The sequence below is a fragment of the Henckelia pumila genome, chromosome 3 (genome assembly GCF_033568475.1).
Source record: "Henckelia pumila isolate YLH828 chromosome 3, ASM3356847v2, whole genome shotgun sequence".
Taxonomy (NCBI): domain Eukaryota; kingdom Viridiplantae; phylum Streptophyta; class Magnoliopsida; order Lamiales; family Gesneriaceae; genus Henckelia; species Henckelia pumila.
Window position 1 is genome coordinate 12,933,635 of NC_133122.1, and position 12,718 is coordinate 12,946,352.

Consider the following 12,718-nt stretch of genomic DNA (forward strand, 5'->3'; position numbering starts at 1 on the left):
TCAGGATCTTTGTAACCCATCTCACTCCTGATATCATCGGGATCAAGGCCTGCTATTGAAAGGAAAATTTTTAGATTGTGAAAAGGGTAGGGTTTGCAGGTACACAATCAGGTGATACGGGAGTTTAAGAAGATGATAATGTCCTTTCTTAACATACTCATAATTACCCTATTTTCAAATCTCTATAAGTTGCTAACGGTAACTTATCCCAATGGCCGAATAATGATTTGGAATTAAGAAATAAAATCTCATAAATATGGCAACAATACGAGATAGATATAAGCCCAAATATTCCAGAATTAACTCCACTTCGGCGTAACTCCACTAAAACAAAAATCAATCACAAAAATTCAATTTTTAGTAAATGGGGTAATTCATCGAATTTTGTCTATTTGAAAATTTACCCAAAGACAGAGCCCTATTATTCAAAATGCATATGCGCGACCTATTTTATGCCTAACATAGAATGTAACATAAAGTAAAAATATAATCGAATGCACATGATATGTTCACAAGTATAGTGTTGTCTCTCCAGAACCGCCTCCCCCAGTCTGTGGACAATCCCTCCGGATATGACCAGTCTCTCCACAACGGAAACAAGCTCCAGAAGCTCTACGACACTTGTCGGATGGATGGTTCTTCCCACAGTGATCACACTTCTCCTTCTTACCATAACGGACAATACCTCCAGAACCAGAGGAAGAAGAAGATCCAGACTTCTTGAAAGTTTGGGCACGGGGACCCAAAGAACTAGCAGGTCTCGACTGAGAGAAAGACCTGTTTCGCCGAATGCTGTCCTCCGCCTGGTGACAACGGCTCACCAAACCCTCGTAGGACATGTCGTCACCAACCGCCACACGGTCATGGATCTCAGGGTTAAGGCCCTGAAGAAACAGATTATACTTCATCTCTGAGCTATCAGCAATCTCGGGGCAATAGGATAACAGATCAAAGAACCTCTGCTGATACTCATCGATAGACATGGCTCCCTGTCGCAGACTCAGTAGCTCGCCTGCCTTCGACTGACGGAGTGCAGGAGTAAAATACCGCTTTTGGAAAGCTGTGCGGAACTCGGCCCAGGTGGCCACTCCTCTCGCCGTAACAAAAGGTGCAGAAGTAAACCTCCACCACCTGCGCGCACGCCCATCCAGAAGATAGCCAAGGGTCTCCACCTTCTGCTCATCGGTGCATTGGAAAGTCTGAAAAGTCGTCTCCATGTGGTCTAACCAGTTCTCCGCATCCTCCGGAGACTCACCTCCAACTAAGGGCTTAGGACCCATAGCTAAGAATCGACGCACAGTGAAACGCTCGTCGTCATGGTGACGATGACGCCATTCTCGACGAGGCTCCCGGTCGGCATCAACCCAACGCCCACCCACACTGCCATGAGAACTCTGGTCGTCACGATTTGACATCTACAAAAATACCTCAAGATGAGACTAAATCCCAAGAAATCTTTTGCATGCTCTGATACCATAAATGTAGTGACCCTTACCCGGATCACCTACTAAACAGAACTTATGCATTCAATTAACTTAATTAAACAGATATCAGAATAAAACTGCGGAAACCATAAACATTATACAATCCCATGTAAAGGAATCTGTAATTTATCCAATAATATACAACCAAATCGAATAGCTGTATAAACCCAAACAACAGTAATAAAACCTAGACGAAGCTCCAGCTGGCCAACCACTGACTAGCCCCTCCTGGATCCACCTTCCTCGTCCAATCGCAAACCTGCCCCATGGAATAGGGTGTCCAGAAAATACAGAGTACGAGACGTGAGCATAAAACGCTCAGTGCGAGAGTATGAGTATACATGCATGCAAAGTGAACTCCCTATAGACTCGAGGTCAAGGATCAGATAACAGAGACAGACCGGGCCCTGGTATGTAGCACGCTGTGCCGTCGCTTCAGGAGGTGGCTCCCATACCGAGATAATCGTGGAAACGCCGGACCCAAATCGATGGAAGTCCATCCACTAACAGGATAGGGTACAACCCTACTAACAGACATCTCGAAGGAGATACAGCAAGATGCAAATGAATGCAGCATAATATCATGGCATATAAATCATGCAGTCATATAATACATGCATACTCAGTCAGGATATCTCGAACAGTACTTTCGTACCTCAATACAGTGCAAGCTCTACCAACTCTAGGTCCACGCCTATAGTCTGCTCTACACTGCCAAATGATACTACTATCATTAAAGTGCTCTAAAAGCCTTAACTAAGCTATTGCATACTCCTAAATATTTATAGGAAGCAAAAGCTATACCTTCGTCCGTCGTTAGCCCTTTGATGTCGATGCCTCCAGAACTTGGGCACAACTCCGCTACGACTACCGAACGCCTCGCCGACCTCCGGACCAAGCCTAAGAAGACTAGAACAGCTCCAAAAGGACTAGAAAGGAAAGGAGAAATTGGAATTGGCAAATGAAAGTGAAGTCTCGGCCTTCTATTTATAGACAACGATCGGAACTTCCGATCCTTGATCGGAACGTCCGAACCTCGATCGGAACGTTCGATCCTGTCATCGGAGCTTCCGAAGATCCTGATCTGCCACGTGTCAAAATATCACTTGAAGACTCCGGATAGGGGTGATCGGAGCCTCCGGTCCTGATCGGAGCTTCCGATCCAACCACACGTCATGCCTGACGTAATAACATCGGTGCCTCCGATCGCTCATCGGAGCTTCCGATCCCGTTCGGAGCTTCCGATCGTGCCTTCGGAGCTTCCGATCCGTCCGATACCTAATTCAATTAATTAGCATTAATCCTTGAATTACTCAATTAGGGCACGGGCTACTACACTGATCCATTGAACGCCTCACACTACATCAGTCTACCATCGTGATTTGTTTTGGATAAAGTCTTCCGTACTCTGACACTACCTGCAACATAATGTCGCGATCGCAGAAATTGTTGGATACAGAGAATGTCGGTGAAAATGACGAGGCAACAAGAATAAATCAAATCCTATTAGAGACATTTTAAAATTATTACTGTTGGATTCCGAAGCCTATAAATAGGCATCTTAATCAGTTGAGGAATAACTTTGGCTTCTACGAACATTTGAACTTTCAAGCTTTCAAGTCTGTTAAGTAATTTGATCAAGAAACTCGAAGCACAATACTTAAAAAGATATTCTGATCATTCAAGGATCATTTTTGTGCAAGTTCAAATCGATTTTGTAACATTTGTATCTTATCAGTCTAGGACTGAAACTGAGTTGTAACTAGGAGTTCTGATATAGGCTGTTGTATGTAAGTCCTAGTCTTGGAGTAGAGTTTTGCAATTGTGTTGTAAAATTCAAAGTCTTCTAGTGATATCCTTCCGAGGTGGAAGAATGGGTGACGTAGAAGTGATTGAAATCTCCGAACATCCATAAACATCTCATTGTGTCTTTCATCAGTGTACCTATGTACTATCAGTCTTGCATACACATTTAGACTTAGAGTTTAAAATCTGCCTTTTGACATATTTTTGCACATATATTGTTTATCAACTTGCATTAGACACCAAGATAAATCTGGAATTCAATCACCAAACTAATTGAATTACTATCAGCTCATTTGAATATTTTTGAGTGTATTCATCCTCCCCCCTCTACACTCTAAACCGATCCTAACAAGTTGTATCAGAGCGGGGTTTTTATCTTTCCTCTGAACAATATCTCAAGATGTCTTCATTCAGAAAATTTCCTATGTTCTCTAAAGAGGACTTTGATGATTGGAAGATACGTATGCAAGCTCATCTATCTGCTCTAGATGATGACATGTGGTTTGTCATCACTGATGGACCTCTCACCATCACCAAAGTCAACAATTCTATATCTATCTCCAGTGGTGGACCATAATACATTGAGAAACCAAGGGTTGAATGGAATGCCGAAGACAAGAAGAAAGAAAATCTTGACAATGTTGCTAAGGACATTTTGTATAAGACTTTGACAAAAACACATTTAGCAAGATCAAGATGTGCAAAACTAGAAAAGAAATTTGGGAAAAAAATATTCAGCTTTGTGAAGGCAATGAACAGACGAAAGAAAATAAGTTATCTATGGCTAAACAAAATTTGAAAATATCAAAATGAATCCAGGTGAATCTATAACAGAGTTTGCTGAAAGAGTCGGCAACATTGTGATTGAACTCAATGCTTTGGGAAAAACTTATCCCAATCGAGAAGTCATTTTGATGGTTATTCGAGGTCTCCCAAATAATGGGATGTTAAGACAATGGCAATGAGAGAATAAAAGGACCTGAAAAAACTTGAATTACATGACTCATTTTCTCATCTGGAAGCCTATGAGTTTGAATTGAAAACCGGAGAAGAAGATCAGTCTACGTCTCAACTGACCAAAGCTCTAGTAGCAGTCAAAGTGGAATCTCCAGCTTCAGTAGAAAGCACCACTGAAAAAATAAGCAATGATTCTATGTCACTATTTGTAAAAAAGTTTGGAAAGTTCATGCGAAAGAATCAAGAAGGATCCTACAGAAGAAACTTTCAGAAGAAAGAGTCAAATGATGAACCAAGAGCCTGTTTTAACTGTGACAAGACAGGACACTTTATAGCAAATTGCCCTAAACCAAAGAAGGGTGAGAAAGAATCAACAGACAAAGGAAAGAAGAAGTTTTAAAGGAAGAAAAACTCAAGAGATGCAAAACACACATCCAGAAAGAAGCATGAAGCACTTGTAGCTGAGGAGAGTAAAGATAAGTGGGCATAAACTGACAGAGAATCAGATTAATCAAACTAATCTTCTAGATCCATTGATGATGAAGAAGAAGTGACATGCTTAATGGCCAATGATCATGAACATGCATCTACAAGTGAACAGGTATTCGATTTTGGCTCCAATGAATTTACCAGAGAAGATCTCATCACAACACTTCATGAATGGCAAATGAGTACCACAAACTTTCCATAGCATTCGATAAAGTCAAAGCAAAGCAAGAAGATCTGCAAGACACCTCAACTGAGCCCAATTGGGAACATTCAGTTGAGAAAATCAGTCTTGAAATAGAGATTTCTAAGCTCGAGACTGAGAATGAACAACTTAAGATGGATTACATGAATCTTAAAATGGAAAATAAAAGATTAAATGATTTGATATGTTCATGGAATAAGTCTTCAAGTATGCTGAAAGAGATGCAAAGTTTACAAAAACCCACAAATGACAAAAGCGGTCTAGGGTTTTGTAAAACTGAGAGCATCGGTGACTTGAGTACTCTACCCAAACTAAACATGTGCAAAGGAAATTTTATACACTTTGTACTAACATGTATGGGAAATGAACATGGAGAGATCCATGATAAACCTGTCATAAAAAGTTTGAAGTCAGTTGAGCAAATGAACAGAAATAGGTTTGGTATCGGTTTCACTCCTGAGGAAGTTAAGGTTGAAAATTCTAAAAGTCCTGATCGGACTAATAGGTTTCAACCAAATCCTATGATAGGAAATCGAAACCAGTATCACAATCAACGTCCGATTCAAAAGAAATACCGGCAACTCAACAACTAAGAAAATGGAAAACAACATTTTGTGTCACAAGCACATCACTTTCCACGACCTAGATCACAAAATTTAGCACAAACCTATAGGAATACTGAAACTGTAAACTGGTGAAAGTAATCCAGATTTGGGTTCCTAAATAATTAATCCCTCGTGGACCCAAATAGATATGGGTACCAAAATTATTCAATTCTATGACTACAGGTAACAGGTGTTGAAGAAAAGATGGATGAATCATGGTACTTAGACAGTGGATGCTCAAGACATATGACAGGAAATGGCAAACTATTGTTTGAACTTATTAAATGAAATGTACCTACAATTACTTTTGGTGATAACTCACAGAGTAGGACCGTGGATAAGTGTAATATTATCCATGATAACATCATTATTAAGGATGTCTTACTAGTTGAGAACTTGAAATATAATTTGATAAGTATCAGCCAATTGTGAGATTATAAGAATTTTGTTGAATTCCAAAAACACTCATGCCTTGTCAAGGATGTTTCTGGTGATCTTATCTTAAGAGGAAACATGTGTGGAAACACGTATAAAGTTTGTTGGAATGATCAGTCTAGCAAACCAGTTTACCTCGTAGCTTCCAATTCTAAGCGCGACTGGTTATGGCACAAGAGATTGAATCACCTTAACTTCAAGTCTATTGCCAATATGAGTAAGCTAGAATTATTAGAAAAACTGCCTAAAATAAAAATACAAGGTTTGCTCAGCTTGCCAGTTTGGGAAACAAGTTAGGTCATATTTTAAAAACAAGGGTTAAAACTTTTCGACCCTATTCTTGGAACTGTTACACATGGACTTGTTTAGTCTTATACCACTAACAAGTTTAGGGGGAATGAAGTATACTCTTGTCATTGTTGATGATTACTCACGTTTCACCTGAGTTATTTTCTTAAAATCTAAAGACCAAAATGCTCCCTAACTGATCAAGATTTTCAAAAAACTTTTTAATGAAAAATCAAACGAGATTGACAGGATCGAGAATGACAGGGGAACTGAATTTGTCAATCAAACTTTGTATTCTTTTTTAGAGCATCATGGAATCAAACATGAATTATCAGCAGCTAGAACACCACAATAAAATGTGAAATTCGCGATATACGTAGTTTGTTATGTAAAACATTCAGTGTTGTACTTCATGTTACAACACCAGAGACAACACAGTGCAGCGGAAATAAAAGCATAAATAAATAACACAAGAAAATAATTATTCACGAGTAAAGAATACTCGTGCGGGTGCCTTAGGGCTAAATATCACTAAAAAGGATAATATCAATCTTAAAAATCAATACTAGTAATTTTACGAAAAATCAATAAATCATAAATTTCTCAACAAGTTGAGAAATCAAACTTGAATCCTAGATAAATCAGAGTAAAACAAATAGATGCAACTCCCGTAGCCTAAATTTGAAGAGACACAAAAAATCTTCAAACAACACTATTCCTGCTGTGTTGTCTCTGATGCCTTTAACACCAACGACAATACGGGGACACACAATAACAATGACTGCAAAATCGTCTTCAGAAACCTTCAACTATATAATAATAATTCTTCAATCGTAGCTCTGAGAATCAACTTCTAAAGCTCTCTCTAAACTTGTGCGTGGAAATCCTCTTTTATAGATTAGAGTCCAAGGAATGTTTATTTCCATAAATAGAGTCCTACAAAACTAATGTAACAATTATAAGTAAGAATAAAACTCTATTGATCATATCAAATCATATTTGATAATATCATATAAGAATATATCAAAGATTTTCCTTATCAAGATATATTTGATCATGGTATATATATATTCACATAGATTTTTTATTTATTCAATGAATACTTACCAAATATAATTACATGTCTAGAAAGCAAAATCACATAATATTCTATATAGTTAAGGCCGAAAATCTCAATGAATTAAAATTCCTTTCAATCTTTCCCTTTTTGCTTTCTAGAAAAAACATAGCAAAAGTAAGAGTAAAGATAAACTCTCCCTGAGTTTAAAATACTTCTCCCCCTGAGTTTGTATGTCTCACCCTGAAGGTGTCCCTCGTGTTGGAAACACCAAGTATAACATCAAACGTGACATAGGGATTCCATAATTCATATATCAGAGCATAAGTGTGATAAAAAAAGTTAGTCTAGTTAGAGCATATATAATAAATTAAAGCACACAACTAGATCAGCAAAAATAGATATATTAAGCATTAAAAGCGAAGCTAAACAAATATGATAGAGGAACAAGAAAAACTAAAACTGATCACTATCAGATCCTTCTTGATTAGCAACTTCATCCGCATCATATTTTGTCCCAGATGGACCAGCAACTTCAGTTTCTTGTGCACTATCTCCCTCTTTTTGGTCAAAAATGCCAAGTTGATTCCTATAATCAGCCAACAACGTGTTGTAGAAGGAAATATCCTTTTGTGCTTGAGCAATCTTTTCCTCAGAACGTGTTATCAGTAGCTGGAGAGTAGTTATTGAAAATTCCATAGAAGAAGGAGTAGACACATTTTCTTCAGTGTTGTCATCCATGTTGGCAACACGTGCAACATCAGCAACATCAGCAGGAGTAGGGGCAGAAGTCCAGGGCAAATCAAGAACTCGGTTCCCCTTGAGTAATCCGGCTGCTATCTTGAGAATCTTAGGTTGATCTGAAAAGTCTTCAGTAATATTACTGATAAACCCTTGAGATTCCAAAACAATATAGATCAAATATAGGAAGGGGAGCTTCATATACTTTAAACCTCCATCATCAAAATGGAGCACTGTTCTAAACACTATCTTCCCAAAATTGAAAGGACTCTCGGTCCCTATGGCATGAAGGATGAACATATGTGGCCTAGTTACCACTGTAGAGTTTGATGAAGGCGTCCAATTCCTTATGACAGTCTTGTGAAGCACTGAGTAAAATGAAGTGAGCTTGGCTGCATAGAAATGATCATAAAATTGCTTGACCATACCACCAGTAAGAACATCTATCACTTCATTAATGTCCGGATGGTGGCCTTCTTCCACATCGGGGAGTAGAGTGAGTTGATCAAGACTGGAGTAAACTCAAATAGCCTACCCCGTAGGTACACCAATCCATGCTTCGCAGACTCCGAATCTTCAATGCTTGAAGTGAGATTTGCATAAAATTCCATAACAACCCTTTTGCAATATGGAATGACAGCAACAATAGTGGAATAGAACTTCCTAAGCTTTAAGAACTCAGTTACATTATACCTGCTATATGAATCCATATCAATGTTCTTTTCATCCAGCATCCCTCTGTGTACATAGAGGGGCCATACAACAACATCATCTCCAGAATAAAATTGAAGAGAATGAGCAGAGTCCACATCATACCCATCATCAACAGTGTTGCCTGTGGTGTTGGCAACATCAACTGCAACACTAGCTTCAACAACATAAACATCCTCTTTCTCCAAAGGTTCTTCACCAGTATTAGTGCTGGAAACTTCATCAGAATCTTATTCATCTTCAATATCAGCACTCTTATCAGAGGAGTCATCATCAAAAGATGTAGAGGAGGAGGATTTGTCCTCAAGGTGTGCTTTTCCAGTAGCAAATTCCTCCATCATTTCAGCATCCGGTTCATCATCAGAGTGATGAACTGTGGGAGGAACAAAGGAAGTATTCTTTCCTTGCTTGAGGCTCTCCAAGATTAGAGCCAATGTAGCTTCTTCATCAGAAAAGGAAGTCTCCACAAAATGGATTTTGCAGCATCTAGATTCTTGGTTTTGGAAGGAGGAGGAACATCAACAAATGAGCTTGAATCACTGCTATCAGATGCAGCAGTTGTGTAACGCCCCGAATTTATCTTAATTGAGCTTAGTTGAGTTAATTAGAGATTTCAGAGTTCTCGAGCCGACTTGATTTTGATCAGGATCCTTTTTGCAAATTTTGGATTTTTCAGCGACTAAAACGCAGAATGGGGAATTGTTAGATATTTAATAGGCTTTGACTTTCCTTCCCCCATTCCTTCTCCTTCTTCTTCCTCTCTCCCTCGCCTCTCTCCTCCATTTTCACGCCCCGACTCATTTCTCAAGCTTTGGGATTTCAGTCCAAGCTCGATCCGTACGTTAGAATTTAATTCTGAAGGCAGATTAGTGATCACGGCAACGAGAGCTCCGTTATAGCGTAAGTTTATCTTCGATCGGGCACTTTCCATTTTTCGGATATTTTTAGAATCGATTGGTTTTTGGGTATGTTGTTCTTGGCAGAGTTCTGGTTGTTTATTCTCAGTCAGTTTTGAATTTGAGCGTCGTTTGGAATTGTTTTGATTTTTGGAAGATTATTCAAAATTTGGGTTTTGGAGATTTGTTGGGTTTGAGCCATTTTTGGGTTTGATGGTTGATTTGAGTTTATTGGATTGATATTTTACTGCCTGTATTTCCGATTTGATCAGTTATAGCTGTTATGCCGCCAGTTTGAGTTTTGGAATGTCAATCATTTATATTGATGAGATTTTGGATTTAGGAGTTGGAATTGAGTTTGAATGGTTGATTTGGATGGATTGACATTGGAATTCTTTTATATCTCCTTTCAGATTCAGTTGCAGATTTTGGAGTCCAGAAATTATAGAATTTGAATCGTTGATGAATTGATCGAGGTTTGATATCGAGGTTACTTTATTATTTGACTTGAATCGAATGATGTTTGATTGAGCCTTTTGTGCTTGTAGCTTGTCCGGATTTCAGATACGTCAATCAAAGAAGAGGTAAACGACGACTTTGGAATGGAATAGGACGGTTAACTCGAATCCGGAATGATTCGAGTGTCCTAGGGAAAATCACATACTTTCATGCTTCTTGAATTATATGTTATTTATTTTACTGGAATCAGTTGAATGAGTTTTGATTTGCATTGCATTCATATTGAGCCAATTACCTTTGTTTTGCGGGCAAGAGAGGCCCAGAAGAGTTAGATGTTCTGTGGACTATATTTGAGTGACATTGGTTAGCAGATTTTTACCAATTGTCGAGAAACACTCTCTATATGTGCCCAGAGTCTAGAGGAGAAAAATATGCAACGTCCACCTCGATCGGGAGAGTCGGTGTGTTGGTGATATTTTTTCCTCGGGATCCCAATTGAGAAAAGAGAACTTTTACCTTGTGATTATCCAGACTTGATAATCCTTGTTTTAAAGACATGCATTGCACTTTATGCAATTGATTTGGAGTTATTGACATGTTATTGAAACTCTTGTTTGGTTATTTCATATATCGTGTTCGATATATTATTTGATATGCATGCTTTGTCTCTTTTACTGAGAATTGTATTCTCAACGGATTATCCGGCTGTCTTTTTGTTTGTATGTGTACTTGACGGCACGTGGGACAGGATCGAGTCAGAGATCACATGGCTAGGTGGTCGAGTTGATAGAGTGAGGCCTCGTTATTGTAGGAGTATATTTGGTTTTCGAACTCGTTTGTACTTGTTGTATTTTGATTGTAGAACTTAGAAGTGATGCATGTTCTACTAGATTGATTATTGTACAACTCTAGAACTTCATGTATTGTATTTTGATAGTCGGATATACCAATGCATGTTTATGATTAAGTTGGTTTATGGTTTTGTACTTTCCCAAGCTTTAGCTTTGCTTTTTGGGAGTGTTTTTCAGTGCAGGTCGAAGGGGCAGCGTGCCCGCGCGACTCGAGGAGCGCCCGCGCCTCCCCTGGGCTTGGAATTTTGCATTTTGCAAAATTCCGGCGCGCCCGCGCCACCAGGAGGCGCGCCCGCGCCTGTAGCTCGATTTTCCAGCGCGTCCGCTCCTGTAGCTCGATTTTATAAAAAAAAAATTGATTTCTTTTTCGCGGCTCCTCGTGTTCGTTTGTGTTTAATTAAACGAGTTTAGATGATTGGAAAAGGGGTCCCACATTAAGTGGTATCAGAGCGATAAGTTTCTTGGACTGAATTAAAGTGAGCAGGGTAGATCGTGTTTGCATGAATTGAATTCTCGCATGTGATTGAGTTATTTAATTGTTTGTTTAAATACCATTTGAGCATGCTTTATTATGTGAAGATTACTTGAACTACATTATTTGTGATGTTAATTGTAAAGCATGAATTATCTGGAATATAAACTATAATTGTTTCTCAATTGAAATTGAATATTTCTGAGATAGAATAAAATTGTTGAATATAGATTATGGACATGAGATGATTGAGATTGAGATTGAGATGTTTGTGTCCTAATGCTCTCAAATTTGAAATATGTGTTCCTCAATAGATTTTGAACATGAACATTCTGTATCGAAATTCGATTGAACGGGGTTGTTCTACGACCGAAGAATGGACGTTACTCCGACGCCGATGGAAGCCTTGTTGATGAGGTTCCAGACCTTTCAACCCCCAACCCTGAGAAGTTCAGAGAGTGCAGTGGAATGCGTGAATTGGTTAGAAGAAATCGACCAGTTATTTGATTCTCTGGAATACAATGATGATCGTAGAATTCGGTTAATTATGTACCAACTGCAAGGGACTGCCAAAATTTGGTGGATTTCTAGGAAGAAGGCATTAGAGAATCAAGGTTTGGTTTTTATGTGGAGTTTGTTCAAAGTTGAATTTCTTAGGCAGATTCCGTTCCAAAAATCGACCGTGTACAGAGGGAGTACCACTAGAGATCGTTTGCAACCGAGAGGACGGTCATTCAAGAAGTATGGGAGTAGTTCTTCCAGCTCCAGCGGAACGAAACAGTCTGGTTCCGGACATAGTTCAGGATCTTCCGGTGTATCTTGCAATAACTGTGGAGGTAAACACCTCAGTGAGCATTGCCTTGGGATTTCTGGATGCTGCAACATCTGCCATCTGCCAGGACACTTTGCTAGGAGATGTCCTCAGCGTTATACCAGTGGGTCTCAGTCGGGGAGTTCTTTTAGACCGATGGTTCAACAGGAGGGACAAGCTCGTGTAGTTCACTCATTTCAACCGCCACAAGAGAATCGGCCTAGAGGCTTTTCGATCATGAATCAACCTCCGATTCAACAGACGTTGAATCTTTCTCTCGATGAGGATCCGCAGACTTGTGTTGCACCCGATGATGACACAACAGGTAATTGTTGAGTATGATTTTATGCTCTTATTCTGATAGTTCTGTTACGCTCCGTATTTCTTAACTAAGGATATTACTATGATGCATCCTCCGCCTTTTTGAGCTTTTGCATTCCGTAGTTTCTATCGT